This window comes from Mchenga conophoros, linkage group LG5 (genome assembly GCF_057382185.1).
Source record: "Mchenga conophoros isolate Kocher_MC1m ecotype Shallow Benthic linkage group LG5, M_conophoros_male_GT1.1, whole genome shotgun sequence".
Lineage (NCBI taxonomy): Eukaryota > Metazoa > Chordata > Actinopteri > Cichliformes > Cichlidae > Mchenga > Mchenga conophoros.
In genome coordinates, this window is record NC_140530.1 from 39,251,319 (window position 1) to 39,266,044 (window position 14,726).

Below are 14,726 nucleotides of genomic sequence, written 5' to 3' on the forward strand. Positions count from 1 at the left end.
AAATGTTTTTTCAGTTTTCTCTGCTGAGAGTTTGTAGCCAATTAACTGACACGTTCATCCAAACGTCACTGGAACTGAAGAACTGATCGCCAAACACGCAAACGGACGTTTAAACGCTGCGTCTTTCTTCTCCTCCTGCAAGAATGCATCTCTGCAGTCTGGAGTCTTTACTCCTGTGTGTGTGCATGCATGTATGCAAGTGTGTACACATTTGAATTCACGCCAGTAAAGTCACCTACTCAGAAACCAACTGCACAACACACACACACACACACACACACACACACACACACACAAACACACAGAGGGGCAGGTGTGAAGCTGGCCGGGTGGTGTTTGACTGTTAGATTTAACATGTCAGCTTCTCTCACGTCTCATTTCCTCGGCCGGCTGTATTTGTCTGTCGCTGATGCTTTAAAAGCTCCGGGCCAGGTGGAAGGGCCGAGCTGTCTGCCTGAGTCAACAACACACACACACACACACACACACACACGCACACCTTTTAAACTAAAGCCAAAATTTGAGGTGTAATCAGACAAATTTAATTGAAGTCAGCGACCTCAATGAAGGAAAATAGTCGCGCTGAGAGTCGCGTTGTGTCATTAGCTCATCATTAATCATGCATCAGTGTGTAATCAGCATCTTACTGCTGTAACTCGCAGAGGTGGAGCTCATTTCTAAATCTTTATTCGGGGATGGAGCCAATGATCGTTTCCATTATGGATGACTCTCCTGGTTGTTTGATCAATGAATCCCTGATCGGTGTAGAGCAACACGTCACAGTCAGAGCTCGGCGTGACGCTGTGACGTTGTTTTTAAAATCAACCCCCCCCAAAGAAAAAGAGAAATTGTGCGACCGTCCAATGACTGGACGTTTGTTTCCCCTCTCTGCTGATAAAAGCAGGCCATCTCCTTTTGTGTCCAAAATATTAATTTTGTGCAGCTTTCATATTAATACAAAAAAAAAAAAAATGCTCTGAGAGGGAGTGCAGCAGAAAAAAAATGAGCAGCAGAAGAAGCATAAATCCATCAGAGGAAATGTGTTTCCACCGCCGGAGACAAATGTGAAAAATGCTGCTTTTCCTCTTCATGTGTCATTTCTTTGGTTCCTCTTTCACACTTGCACCACACTCATTAATTTTTAATAATAAAGCATGCAAATCGTCTCCAAAGCAGCAGCAGCAGCACATGCCTGATAACAGTCTCTTTTTTAACACCACACACGAGATAAGCAAACAAGCGCTTATCTTTTTTTATTTCAGCGCGTTGCTATCACAGACATCGTCAACAAAGTAAAACTGAGTTCATGCAAACATTTGTGTCTGTTTGGCACTTTTATGCTCCCCCAGCTAACGGGCAGTTCTCCATGGCTGAAGCTGAATTCCTGAAGCAACATGTCCACACATGCGAGCCTGTTTCCAGCACCTCACTAAGATCTACTGCACGTCATGAAACAGCAGCCTGAGAACGGAAACCTGACCGATGCCGCTCCAAGAAACAGAAAATCTGAAGATCACCGGCAGAGAAGAAGGAGCAGAAACGAAGAAACGCTTTTACAATCAGGTTTTATTAAACTGAACTTTCATCGTTGGACAGCGGTGCTGGGGAAACATCCACCAGGTGGCGTCCCGCCCATGACTGGGTTGGGTTACAATCCCCTGTTTTCACTGATGTTTTCCAGCCTGAATGAGAAGCTTAAACTGATCCCCTGCGATCAGGGCGAGTGGACACAGACCACAAACTACGCTAAACTTCTCACGTTTCCCATGAAAGCGTTTCTGGTCTTCTAGTTTCTGAACACGTGCCGATTTAGCATGAGGCTAAAACCTGACCGAACACCTGCAGCGCAGGTTGGTGCTGGTTTAACGTCTGGAAGCTTCTGTTTGGACGAGCCGAACTGTAATCCCGACAGTAGGAGACTTTCACAGATTACATCTCAAACATTACACATAGTGGGTGTTAACCACAGGGTGCTGAGTTTATGAGTGTAGCATATATGAGTGTAGCCTGTATATAGTAAACATGTGTGGACTGTATAATGTCATATTCTGAATATTGATGTGTAAATACTGGAATATAAAATAAGGGGGTGGGAACAGAAAAAGTGTAAACTTCTGCTAAACATTGTGTATTTCATGAAAACTCGATGTTTTTAAGTTTTTCTTTTCTCGGGTTTTTTCACTTGTGTTGGAAATAAAATTATTCCATCCATCCTATGAAAGGATTGGACACTCCAGATGGGTCACCACTGAGGGAAAACAGGAGATGACCCACAAATATTCAATATCATATGAATTCTGAGTCCATGAGCATCTGTCCAGTTAATATTGAAGCATTAACCTTCGGCCTGTGTGGGCTAAAGGTCCGCATCTCCCACACTCTTCTTTCTTTATGGATTTAAAATCTGCTCAACATGAACACGCTGTGAAACTGTCCGGTATTTAAGTTGGTGTTTCCTGTTGACATCCAAGCCACCGAGGGCTTGTGTACGATTATCCTCCCAGCCTTTAAGACTTTTCATCAGTTTGGACCCAGAAAAACAGCAAATCTATCGTGTTTCAGACTTTATTTCACATCTAACATCTTCTGCTCTGTGAAACAAAAAGCAGCCCCAACCCCAGACGGGTCGACCTGATGGTTACAAAATGCTTGGCCCAGCAAATCAAACGGCACCACCCAGGCTCCGGTCCTATCGCTCTATCTGCTCGCTGCTGGAAGCATTTCAGCTAATCAGACTCCATCTCGGCAGTGAAAATCACGCAGCAGCGTGTGGCCGCTGTGTCGACACCGATTTCGAATCACAATTAGGTCCTCTCCCGGCACCGAGGGTTCTGGCACGGCGGAGGAATTCCTCCATGGTTGACCGGACAACTTGGAGCGCCATTTGGCTCCATGTCCAGAAGGCTAACCAGCCAAAACAGGGGGGCTAATAAAAGCGCCCACTGATAAGCAGTTAATGCTCCAGAACTAATTACTGAACTGCCACCCTGTTTTCTCTCCTCCCAAATCAGAAGTGTGACATGTGAGCACACACAGGGAGGAGGGGGGGAGGGGGGGGGACTGGGATATCTGCTGCTGCCATGGCAACCGGGCAAACAGAAGGAAGTAACAAGGAGCTGATTCTGACCTCTGATGTTCATGAGGCACGTCGGCAACTGATCCAAACAAATATGAGCCACAGCAGCGCTCCACAGGTACGAGCGCCGAGGCGGCACTACAAGATCGACGTCCGCCCCCTGCTGAGCTCTAAAATGGATCCATATCAGCAACTACAGGCCCGAGCGCCGCGCCGAGCATCGCTCATTATGACCGGCTCTGCTTTCCGTCTCCCTCTGCAGCAGCCGATGTCAGATTTGCAAGAAGCTGCCACCGTGCATCCGCAGAGCCGCACGTGCACGTGACAAACAGGCTTCAGGGGACATTTTACTCACCTGTGGACGGCGCCGCTGCCACTCATTTACAAGTAAAGGTCTGAAAGATAAGGCTCATCGATTCCACGCTTTGCTCTGCATTTAGATCTCAGCTGTTTTCTGTAAATGTCTTTGAACTTAAACTGCAAATCGACCAAAAGCAAATAAGAAAAGCAGGAAATGAATGTGAGCTGTGGCAGGATCGTGGAGGGGGATGCAGGGCTTAAGTGAAGCGACTACAGTAACAGAAACAAGATCGTCACTGTGAATTTCCGCTGTAATCGAACTTAAAATTCACCAGTATGGTTTCCAGCCAAGTGTGACCTGACTACGATGTGAGGTAACACCTCCAAAGCCGAGGTGGTGGTTGTAGCGTGGGAGGAGGAGTGGCCGCCCCAAGTGAAGGACTTTAAGCATCTACAGCATCTCTGCTGTAGCAATGCGCCATGGCGAAGCGAGAGCAGAGTGCGAAGGCAGTCCTACGCTGATCTATGAGCACAAGCTTTGGGCAGCTCCTCCCCCTGAGGGGGGCGTCCTCCTTATTTAGGACGGTGGAGGATTCTTCCTGTTGCCGGGTCAACACGGCCCTCACTTCAAGCATGTGTGACATTAGTCAGCGAGCATCCGCACAGATGAGCTCGCCGTGGAAGGACAAACGAGTTCTCCTGCCACCATCGCCCCACTGCAGCTCCTCTCTGATGATATTAGTGGCATCAGGATCAATTAATCCTGCAAGCAGGAAATAAAATGCGCTGGGCCTGAAATGACTTCCAGCCTCTGAACTCCAGCAACTCCAGTGCTGATTATTTAAAGCTGACAGGTGTTGATTGGGGTGTTCTGGTGGTGTGGTGTGACTCCAAGCGAGCGTTCGGAAATATCCAAAAGTGTTAAGTCAACTCTAATGGCTGTAAACTTTTACAGTCACTGACACAGCACCGATTTCTCACTCTGCGACTGAAATTAACCACAATGATCTTCCGTCCGTGGGAAGAACAGCAGCTGAAGACGGAGGAAACTCCCCGTGAGCCCTGACAGACTGACGGGATCTGCATTGAACGCTGTAAGCCCGATGAAGCGCTTACGCCGGATGAAAGCTGCGACTGTTAATGATAAAGGAAGCAGCTAGAGACAAAGCAGCAGGCCTGTTGGGTTGCAGGCCGGTGTCTGAAACCAGCTTCGGCAGCACTCGCCCGCTTCGCACCCCTCAATCTGCTCGCCAACCAAAGCCCCGTTGTTATCTCAGGCTAAGAATAGCCCTCGCCGTCCCACGCCTCCTAAAGCCCGCGAGGCTCTTTAAACATCTCATGACCATTTTATTTTCGAGTTCTGACAAATGCGCATCGACAAGTGGTGTTCGAGTCGTGGCGAGAGCATGACTCACAGCGACAGAAGGGTAGTCAGCTGTGGGCACAGTAACACTCGGGATGCCTCATCCCCCTATTTTAGCCCACGAGAGCTCAGGAGGAGAGGAGGGGAAGCGCCTAAAGGATCTCAAGCTCATCTCCCGGCGTGATAAAGCGGGCTTATTCCACAGCACGTTTTCTTTACCTTCAACCCAAAGCTTCAAAAATAGAAAAAAATAACCCAATCTTCCCTTTCCTTCTCGTAACCCAAAAGTTTGAAAAGCAGGGAGCCAAAGATTAGACTCATCATCCTGTAAATGCACAAGGCTTTTCATAACACGAGAACTCGATCCTATTTTGGATGATATTGATTTCAGAGATGGGGACTCGCTCAGACAGAAGAAATGCTGCGAGAGAGGCGGGAAGAGGAGGAAGGGGAGTGTGACTGACTGTTTGGCTGAACCATTGCTGCTGTCAGATTTACAGAAACAAAGACAAAAAAATGAGCCTGCAAGGTTTATCTTTGCATAAACGCCCCGTGCACCGCCATGCCGGGCAGCTGCGACGCAGGAGGGGGTCGTAAAGCAGTCAGGAGCTCCTGCAGTGGACGACTTATAAATAAAAATAAGAGATGGCCCCACTCAGAGCTGTTATGAAGGAGAAGCTATCCAGAGAGGCTGAAGCAGGCTGTAAACATGTTTATTCCCCCTGTAAAGTCGGACGTTTTAACACGGGAGTCCACAGAGACTGGCTCGCTGCAGGAGAACATTAGTTTGCACACTGCCTTCATTTCTCTGCTCCAGAGGTTGCCCCTTGGTCTGAAGTTACTCAGCACATTACTGCTTATGTAAGCATGTAAGGGGGGGTAGAGCCCAAAACCCAAAGTGGAATTCCAGGGTTTCCTTTCCAAACCTCAAAGACGGGCCAGCAGGCTTTGTTTCAGTGGGCCAGCACACAGCAGGCCAAACACGAAGCCTGCACCACATCTATTAGGCTCATCATTGCAACGAGCAGCTCCGAGAGGTCATTCAAGCCCGAAGAGCGTCTCTAACAAAGGCTGGGGGGCATTTCAGAGGTGAGAGCAAACGCTCGCCCTTACGGGTCAGCGCAGAGACGCCTACTACAGGACAAGCAGAGAAAATGTGATGAGGAGCAGCCGGAGAGCAGGAAAAGGCATCTTTCCCCCGACGCAGACAGAGACGTCAAAACGTTTCTCACCTCGCCGTGCCGCTGCAGCTCTCCGACAAACCGATGACGGCTCAGAGTGCGCGTGGCGTCTCATCAGAAGAGGAGACCAGGTTATTTACTGCAGCTGCCGGCTGCACTGATCTGGTTTTTAGAGCTTTTCTCGCTCGGGGACAGTTGGGTGAACACGTTTGCCTTTTTTTCACATGTTCACATCTGACTGCGTTTGAAACAACTCAGCACCACAGGTCCACATCTGGACCTAACAAGCAGCAGGTCACTGGCAAAAATGGAGAAAAAAAGAAAGAAACCAGCATCTACGACCTCTTTTGAAGTTAAACCAAACCCGACAGCAGCAGAATCACTGATAACCCAACCCCAGCAACTGCCCTCCTACATGAGCAACACGGGCAGGCAGCCACACACACCCAAAGGAAAACTGCTGACATAAGCTTCATGCAGATAAACACGCCTGTGGAGCTCCTTGGAGCCAGGAGAAACAGTCTGGGGTGCAAATCCCAAACAACCAGAGCCCAGGACCAAAGCAACTACGTTACTCCCACAAAAACTGCATCGGGGTTTCACGGGCATCAGAGACACCCCGCCCTCCCTCAGCTCTCCTGGGGAGACACGGAGGCGTTCTCAGGCCAGAAACACAGGAACTCCACCCTTCGAAGGTGGAGAACCACGGCCAGCTTCTGCAACTATCTTCACAGATATGTCCACGTTTCTACACACTACTTCATCTTCATGTTTGAAAGAGGAAACAAATCAAGTATTAAACTGATGAAGTCATGACCCACAGCACAACCCTCTCGCTGTAGTGTTGCAGTGCTACAGAAATCCAACTGAAGCCTTTTCACAGAGGAAACGTTCAATATTCCGACTTTTCTTTGTCCAATACGATCGTGAGCAGGTGTTAAACTGCTAAACAAAACAAGACATTTAAAAATGTGACTGTGAGCTCGGTCAGCGTCTAACAGACACGTTTACAGGCTGAAAGTCTGCCGTCATCCACAGTCAGGCCCACCGCAGAACCCATCACCCACTCACATCAGGAAATGCATTTTGTTTACTAGCACGGCGACCTATCAGTGCATGCCTCATTTTTGTACATTGACTTCTGAAAAATGTATCTGATCATTGCCTAATAAAACGACTTTCATCCACAGTGTCCACAAAACGGCCTCACGTGGAAGGAAAGCAGCAAACGATGGGCACATACACACTTTCACAGCTGGACGTCAGAGTCAGCACACACACACACAGTGAACAAATTAACAGTCCGGTGTAGAAACACACACACTCATCGCCACCATGACGCTGATCAGCTCCGGCTCTCAGACGGAAACAAACATTGTTCTCAGTGTGAAGGATTAAAGTCGGCATGTGTACAAAACACACCAGCCCCATCAACATGACACACACACACACACACACACACACACACAGTGTGCTCAGCTGCAGCTCTGGCTGATTTGCGTCACTGAAGCCTCGACAGAATAGAAGAGAACAGAATCCATGGTGATGTACTGAGGAGGTATTGATCTACTTCCATTGGTGGTAATAGGAAAACAGGTGGACCTCCAGGCCTGCTCCCGCTTCAGACAGAGAGTAATAGCACCCACGGGACCGCTCAAAACCCTCCAAATTACCCATTACTGAACAGCACAGCCCCTTAATTTATGTAGGGCCCGTGAAGCAGAGGGGCCACATTACTCTGGACCAAAAAAAAAACCATGAAGAAAGCAAGCTGAGAGTGAAGAAGTTTAACAGATAACTGGAGCAGATCAGAGCTGAGGTCAGCCTGGATCAGCAGAGTGTCTGAAATAAACCCGCTGTGCACCGAGTGCAGAGCCCGCGCCGCTCGGGGTCCAGCAGCAGCGGACGCGTTCCTGCTCCGCTGGCGTGAAGCAGCCAATCACGTCCCGTGGTTAAAACCTCTGCACGCCTCACGCAATTCACGAAAACTGCAGCTACCGATCAGCTTGGACCAGAAGACCGTTCACCGGTGAGAAAATGACGTCATGGAAGCGCCACTTTTTAGATATAAAGCGAAAATATTCAGTTTTCAGGAGGAAATTTCTGCTTTAAAAATGACCGAAATCAGGATTATTTCATAACGACGTGAATATTAACAGACTGATTGATGAGTCCAGCAACACCATCACTGAACCGGAGCAGTGTGTGAGCCCCCCTCACTCCCCCTCCCCCCGCCGTCCCCCGGTCAGAGGAGACGTCCCCGCGCCGCGGCAGACTGTCAAACGTCTCCATGGCGAAGAGGACGTGAGAGGAATGAAGAAGAGTCGGGCGAAAACACCCTGCGGTGCGCACCTTCCTCACCTCTCCCCCCGCTGCTCACCCCGCAGTCCCGAGGAGCTGCTGATGAGGTGGAGGTTTGCGTCCACGCCGCCCGGCACGTTTTCACGCGCCTGGTGCACTTCGGCCAACTTCCAGCCCAGCAGAGAGAGAGAGAGCCCGGGAAGGGTGCAGGGGAGCCGGCGGGTCAGCGAGCCGCTCAGCCTCCGTCCGAGTGTCCGAGGAACGCTGCCCCTGACTGCCGCGCTGTGTCCGCGTCAGGGGCAGAGTTCCACACATGACGCCTAAAATAAGCCCGACTGTGACCGAGAGGCGTTTTAGAAAGAGGCACCCCCCCAACCCCCGAATTAAAAAGCACCTGTTCGGTTCTGAAGCCCGAGCCGCGGACACGGAGGACAAGCAGGGCTCCGGGGCGTGCTGGAGCCGACGCGCTCCGAACGCACCGATATTCACACTTAAACACACCGGAAGCACCGGCGGGAAGCCGAGCCGCCGCGCGGTGACGCACAGAGCCGAGAACACACTGACCGTGAGCGCTGCTGTGGGTCCGGGTCCTCCCGACATTAATCCCGCTTCCCTCTCCGCTGCTGCCGCCGCGGTCACACCGGAGCTGGTGGCGGAGGAGGCGACGGGGAGCTCCGGTTACCTCCTTCCTGTTCACTCCGGAGTGCAGCGGACGAACCGGGCCGTGTGTCGATGTCAGATCTCCAAAGTTGCACACGAAGCAGAGGCGGATGTCCGTAAAGCTCCGAGTGGAACACCGCCGGAGCTGAGGGAGGCACGGCAGCTGGAAAAATCCGAGGAACCGAGAAGAGCTGAGAGCCACCGGAAAAGCACAAGACGGAAATCACGCCGCTGTGCGCGGAGCTCAGAAGCCGCAGAGCACCAAACCCGGCGGTAGAACTTCTGCTGCCACCGCGGGTCTCCGAGTCTCCGCGTCCCGCACTCCCGACGTCCTCTTCACAAATGTCCGCTACCCAGCCTGAAGGATGAATTTCCACCCGGAGGAGGAGGAGTGAAGAGAGAGGGAGGGAGGGCAGTGTCTCGCATTCTCTGAATTACTCCACCCTCCAAGCTGCCCCCACCCTCCCCTCAGCGCCGCCACCTCTCCACCAGTGGCCTGCGCGCGGGGGCAGCACTTATTATTATTATTCTGTGTTTTATAATTAGTTCTTTAGTTTTCAAGCCAAATGTGTGTGTAACACAAATCTACCAGACAAATACACCAGATAGGAACTGGATTTCAAAATAAAATACAAAATATAAAAGTTTGTTTGCATTTCATTTTTCAAACAGTTATTAATCAGTAAAATTACAAATCAGTCAAAGGATGAAGTACAACATCCAAATAAGATTAAGATCTGCGACTCCAAATTCTAGTGAACTTAATTCAAACATCCAAAAGTTAAAAACGTGGAAACATATCAAATATAGGACAGAACAAGAAAAAATAGAAATTTACAACAAATAAAGCCACAGTCTGATGTGAGGTGTTCAGGAAGTTCGTTTCACACCGCAAAGATCTACAAGCTGATTCTGGTTCTCAGCGTGGGAGCGCAGACTGAGCCTGCGGAAATGTGCGAGCGCATCTGAAACGTAACTTGGTCTGCTCGTGCTTTTTAAACCAGTGAAAGGATTTTCAAGTCTGTCCTTTGAAACACAGCAAGGCGACACAGCTTTGTGAATGTGCGCGTTGCTGTGGTTGAACCTGCTGAACGCCAACACGTGAGCGAGTTTTCCTCCGTCTAAACGAAACTCAGACGCGCAACTATTCCAGGATTTCGGTCCTGATTTGGAGATTCTGGTTTTCAGGTGGACTTCAGTCTTTTGTTGCAGCGGATTTAGGCACTGATAAGTACACCTGTGTGTCTTCAGCAAACATATAAACAGTATCTGAAATCTGAGCAGGAGCGAATCAGACGCTGAGGTTTGGTTTGTTCAGATTCATCACTGCAGTCCAGTTTCGCTCCAGCTGGTCTCCGGAGCAGATTTTGCTGATTTTACATTAGTTTTCATTAGTTCATTCATTTTAATTATTATCACACAGAGGTTGTTTGTCAGAGGCTAATATTAAAAAATGCATCTTCACCTTTCCTACTTCTCACTTTCTGCCTACAATCATCACTGTTCTTCCACGCACTCTTCTTTCTTTCAGTCATCCTTCAAACTGTCGCCCTTTTGATGGCCTATCTCATAATTATTGAAACGCACCGTTATGCATCAGTTCCCACACACAGGCGTGTTGTGGGCCTCCCTTCTTGTTGTTTTGCGTTGAGAGATCTCGTTTTTCTTCGACATGAACGCTGGAGTCTCTGCGGGAGTCTCAGTCGTGTTGGTCTGTAAGAGCGACGCCACACGTCCACCACAATCCCAACATGACAATAACTGAAACGATTACGATGTTACATAAAGAACATGAAGGGCTTTCTGTTGGTGTTGCAGAAACGATCCTTACTCAGAAAAACCAAGAACAAATTATTAAAACATGTATGTAAAAATATCCTCCGTGATGTGGATGAAAAGGCCATAAGTCAATATTAGCAAGTAAACTACACACACTTGCATATATGAAGTTAAATGTAAATGATGTGGAGATGCTGTTTGCACCAAAATATACTAAAAGCGCCTAAAGTAAAAGTATATATTATTTAGAATCATGTGCATATTGTTGCCTTATAATTATTCATGAATTCATTAAGCTGTTCATCATTTCAATGTTGCAGCTGGAAATAAATACATGTATGATAAACTGTAGTTTTATTTACAGCACTGGATTTAAACTTTGAAACGTGCTGATTGATGAGTGACAGTTTTAAACTAACTGAGAGTCCTGCTCGATCTCTGGCTGGCTCCCTCCTGTTGCAGCGCAGCCTCAGGTGAGCTTCCACACTGTTCTCTGTCTTTATCTGTGAAGCGTTCACCCTCTAATCATGAGCAAATAATCAATTTGTTGACTCAACGCCTCCTCCGGTGAGCTGAGACGCTTATGACATTGATCCAGGATGTGAATAATCATCGTGCAGGGCTTGTCGATATCTGTGCACGCAGTTAAGTCTTAACAGCTCATAATGAACAAGATAATATCTGACATTTAACTTTGACCAAATCCTCTCATATTTTGAATTCAGCTTCTTTTATTTTTCTATTGTATGACAGATCCAGACAATACCCACCTGTCTGATGTTTGTTAACCATTTCTCGTCTCCATTTCCCAAATAAGTCAAACTCTGAGGCACCAAAGAGAGCTAAAAACGCTCCAAGTCCCACTCCAGGAAAATGATCTGATCAGAAATAAATCACACACTCCGCCAACACTTTGGGCGTAAACAAAGACAGAAAACTGAAGAGCAGGTGGGAGAACCCTGACCTCAGCTGACGTAAAGTGATGAGGTAGCTGGTGGCTAGCTGCAGAGCTATGGCCAGGCTAATAGAAAAGATCCAAAGTTTAAGACCACTTGAAAAATGGCAACTAAAAAAAATCATATTTTGCATGGTTGGATCTTAACAAGGTTCCGAGTAGAGCTTCAACATGCAACAAGAAGAAATGGGAGTGACACAAAACATCTTTTTGAGCATGCAGTTTATTGAAAACAACTGAAGCACATTAGCAGAGGGAAGCTGGAGGATGAGGAGTCAACTGTTCCCAGTAAAAGTTCATGTTGAGGGTCTCTGAAGGGCAGAGACAATCTCAGTCAGCCTGACTCTTTACTGAAGCGATGGGCACACCGGGAGCTCCTGGGCTGCACCCTGAGACTTTAACTCAACAATTTGCTGCACATGAGCAGAGCTGACAAAAAGATGCAGAGGCTGAGAATGATGGCTGAACAGTCAAAGAAGCTCATCCAATGTTTGAACCAGAGACAGAGTCGATATATTAGAACTTAACGAGAGATTTGTGTATAAGAAGAACCTGGTGAGAGTGAGGAGGAAGAACTCTCTTTTAACAGGAAGCAACATGCAGCAGATCCAGGCTCTGCTGGTCGGTCGGGGCGAAGAAATGAGAATAAAGCAGCCCTGTGATTTCAGAGCTTCTCTGCAGCATAAATATTATCTGTGCAGATGTTTTCAGAGAGGAAGCTGAGCTGCTTTTCAAAAAAAACCCTTTAAACTGCGTCTGCGTGGGGCCGGAGGCTTTGTCTCCATGCCTGCATTGCTTGTGTTGGCTGTATGGACGGAGTGAAGGCACCTGCAGAGGTTTTATGCGTGTGCCTGCATTTCAGCACTGCGTGAAATGAGGCTGATTGGATATAAAAGCTCAGCTAAGTGTTTTATGAGATCATAAAATCATTTTTTATCCGTAGTAAAAGCCTCGTGTTTCTAGGAGAGGGTCTGAACTGTAACCTCGCACGATGGGACCGAGGCTTAAAAAACAGACTTTTGCTTGGAGACGTGTAAATGCTAACGCCTTAACGTCTTTAACCCATTGTTTGTCGCATGGCGTTGAGTGCTATCCCGCTAAAGGTGCCGTTAACGAAGCAGAGCTCTGATTGGAAGGTCACTCTCCAAAATCTGAGCCAGCGATGAGGAGAGAAGCGAACACAGCGCTGCTCAGGGAGCATAGGGTACGTAATGATGTGAGCGTGAAGCAGGGTGGTGATAAATGGACTGCGTGTATACTGTGCCTTTATCTCAAGAGCACTTCAGAGCACTCTCGATGTCTCGCATTGTTCTGACGGCACAAACGGCGTTTCATACATCACACGAGGCGCCGAGCGGCGGGAGTAGGCCGAGGCTCACAGCAGCTTCAGCTTGGCCAGTTTACTACTCGTTTCATGGAAACTAAGACGTTAACACATAAGAACTGAGGAGTAGTTTGTGTCATTCTGAGAATATTCGTTTATCCATCTCTCCATTTTCTCCTTATCTGATTCAGATTCAGATTCAGACGTGTCAGGAGTCTTCGTAATCAAGTCATAAAATTACTGACGCATCAGCGGTTGATGCATCAGCGGTAGAGAGGACGGTCGTCATTTAAAAATCTGCAGCTTCTGGATACGGAGTCTGTGAGGAAGGCGATGGCAGCCAGAGTCCTGCATGCACTGCAGCCCCAAACCTTTCTACACGTTACGCATGAAGCATTACATCTGAGGCCATAAAGTCAGACTTTAACCTGTCAGCTCGCATGTACAAAGTCCATGTGATGCAAAACAGAACAGAGCAGGTGATCGACTGGTCTGAGACTCTGAACCAAACAGACGGTGATTTTCCAAAAACCCTCCAGCGAGTGTTTGGTGTGGAAACGGCTCATTTGTGCCACTTTGGTCCTCAGTCTCAATCTTTCTGTCAGCTCCCACAGCTCGTAGACAGAAATGATGGTAGATACATACGTCCTGTCTCTCTTCAACACCACAGACCTGTAGAAGTGACTCCTATGTCTGTGACTCGGACCTGGAAAAACAGAAATGGATGGAAGAACGAACCGACTGCGCTGACATCGAGATCAAATCAATGGCTAATTCTTGATTTGATCTCGATGGCACTGCACCAGTTCTCCATCTCTTGAAGGAAATTCCACATTCACATCAGTCTGGAACGCAAATGTGTTTTCTCCTGTAAAGTTGAGGGAAAGTTTTCTCTCTGCAGTGTTTAAAAAGAAAGCTCTTTGATGGCGTACTGTGGTGTACTGATCTGAGCGCAAGAGTCTGTTGTTGTGCTGGTCTTCTGCACCTGCACAGATGTTATCTTTGTGTCGGTGTTAAGTGGCTGTCTGTCCTTTAGAAAATTGCTTTCATTTAATACGGCTTTGTTCTGTCATTAAATCCGCAGTACGAGATGAGCGTAGGTGTCACTTTTAAGTAATGCATGTTTCATTTCAAATCAAATCAAATCACTTTTTTTATTGTCACATCACATGTGCAGGCACACTGGCACAGCACATGCGAGTGAAATTCTTGTGTGCGAGCCCCACAAGCAACAGAGATGTGCAAACACAACAACACAAACGAGCAAAATACAAGAATGGCCAACCTGAAATTCAGAGTGAGTGAGATGTGAAACTTCAATCTGCTCATTAAACGCGCTTCATTTCATTCGTGTTTAATTGGGAGTTAAGTTTTCTCAGATCGGCGAGTAGGAGTGCAAGGCTGAAACTCACACTGTCTGCCCTGTGATGACTCAGCGATCACATACGAAAGTCTGGAGGTGAAAGAAAAGTTGAGTACGGTGTGTACTTAGCTTCGACGGTGCTCGGGACATCTCCGGACATGAAAGCGTCCACTGAAGTGGAGCTGCCAGAACCAGCGGAGGCAGTTATGAGTGAGGGGGCCGAGGGATGAAACGAATCTGGAAAATTGTTGGTATTTTGTCCGAGAACTAGGCCATCTTTGAGAGCGTTATTATAACTGACAGCAGACATTGTCCCAATTGTGCAGAGACAAAAAATTGTTCTGTGCCTCTCAGGCTCCGTCAGATAACTGGAAATGTATTGTTAAATGCCACAAACAAGAGAGGCGAAATTGAACAATTGACC

The 14,726-nt window shown here is 47.9% G+C and overlaps 1 protein-coding gene across 1 annotated transcript in view; it reads right to left on the reverse strand.

Moving 5' to 3' along the window:
- dag1 (dystroglycan 1) overlaps positions 1-9,259 on the reverse strand; it is a 55,655-nt gene extending 46,396 nt beyond the window's left edge. The window contains exon 1 of the mRNA XM_085275337.1: positions 8,786-9,259. The gene's annotated coding sequence lies outside the window, so the exon portion shown is untranslated. The remainder of the gene's footprint in view (positions 1-8,785) is intronic.
- Between the last annotated feature and the right edge of the window lie 5,467 nt (positions 9,260-14,726).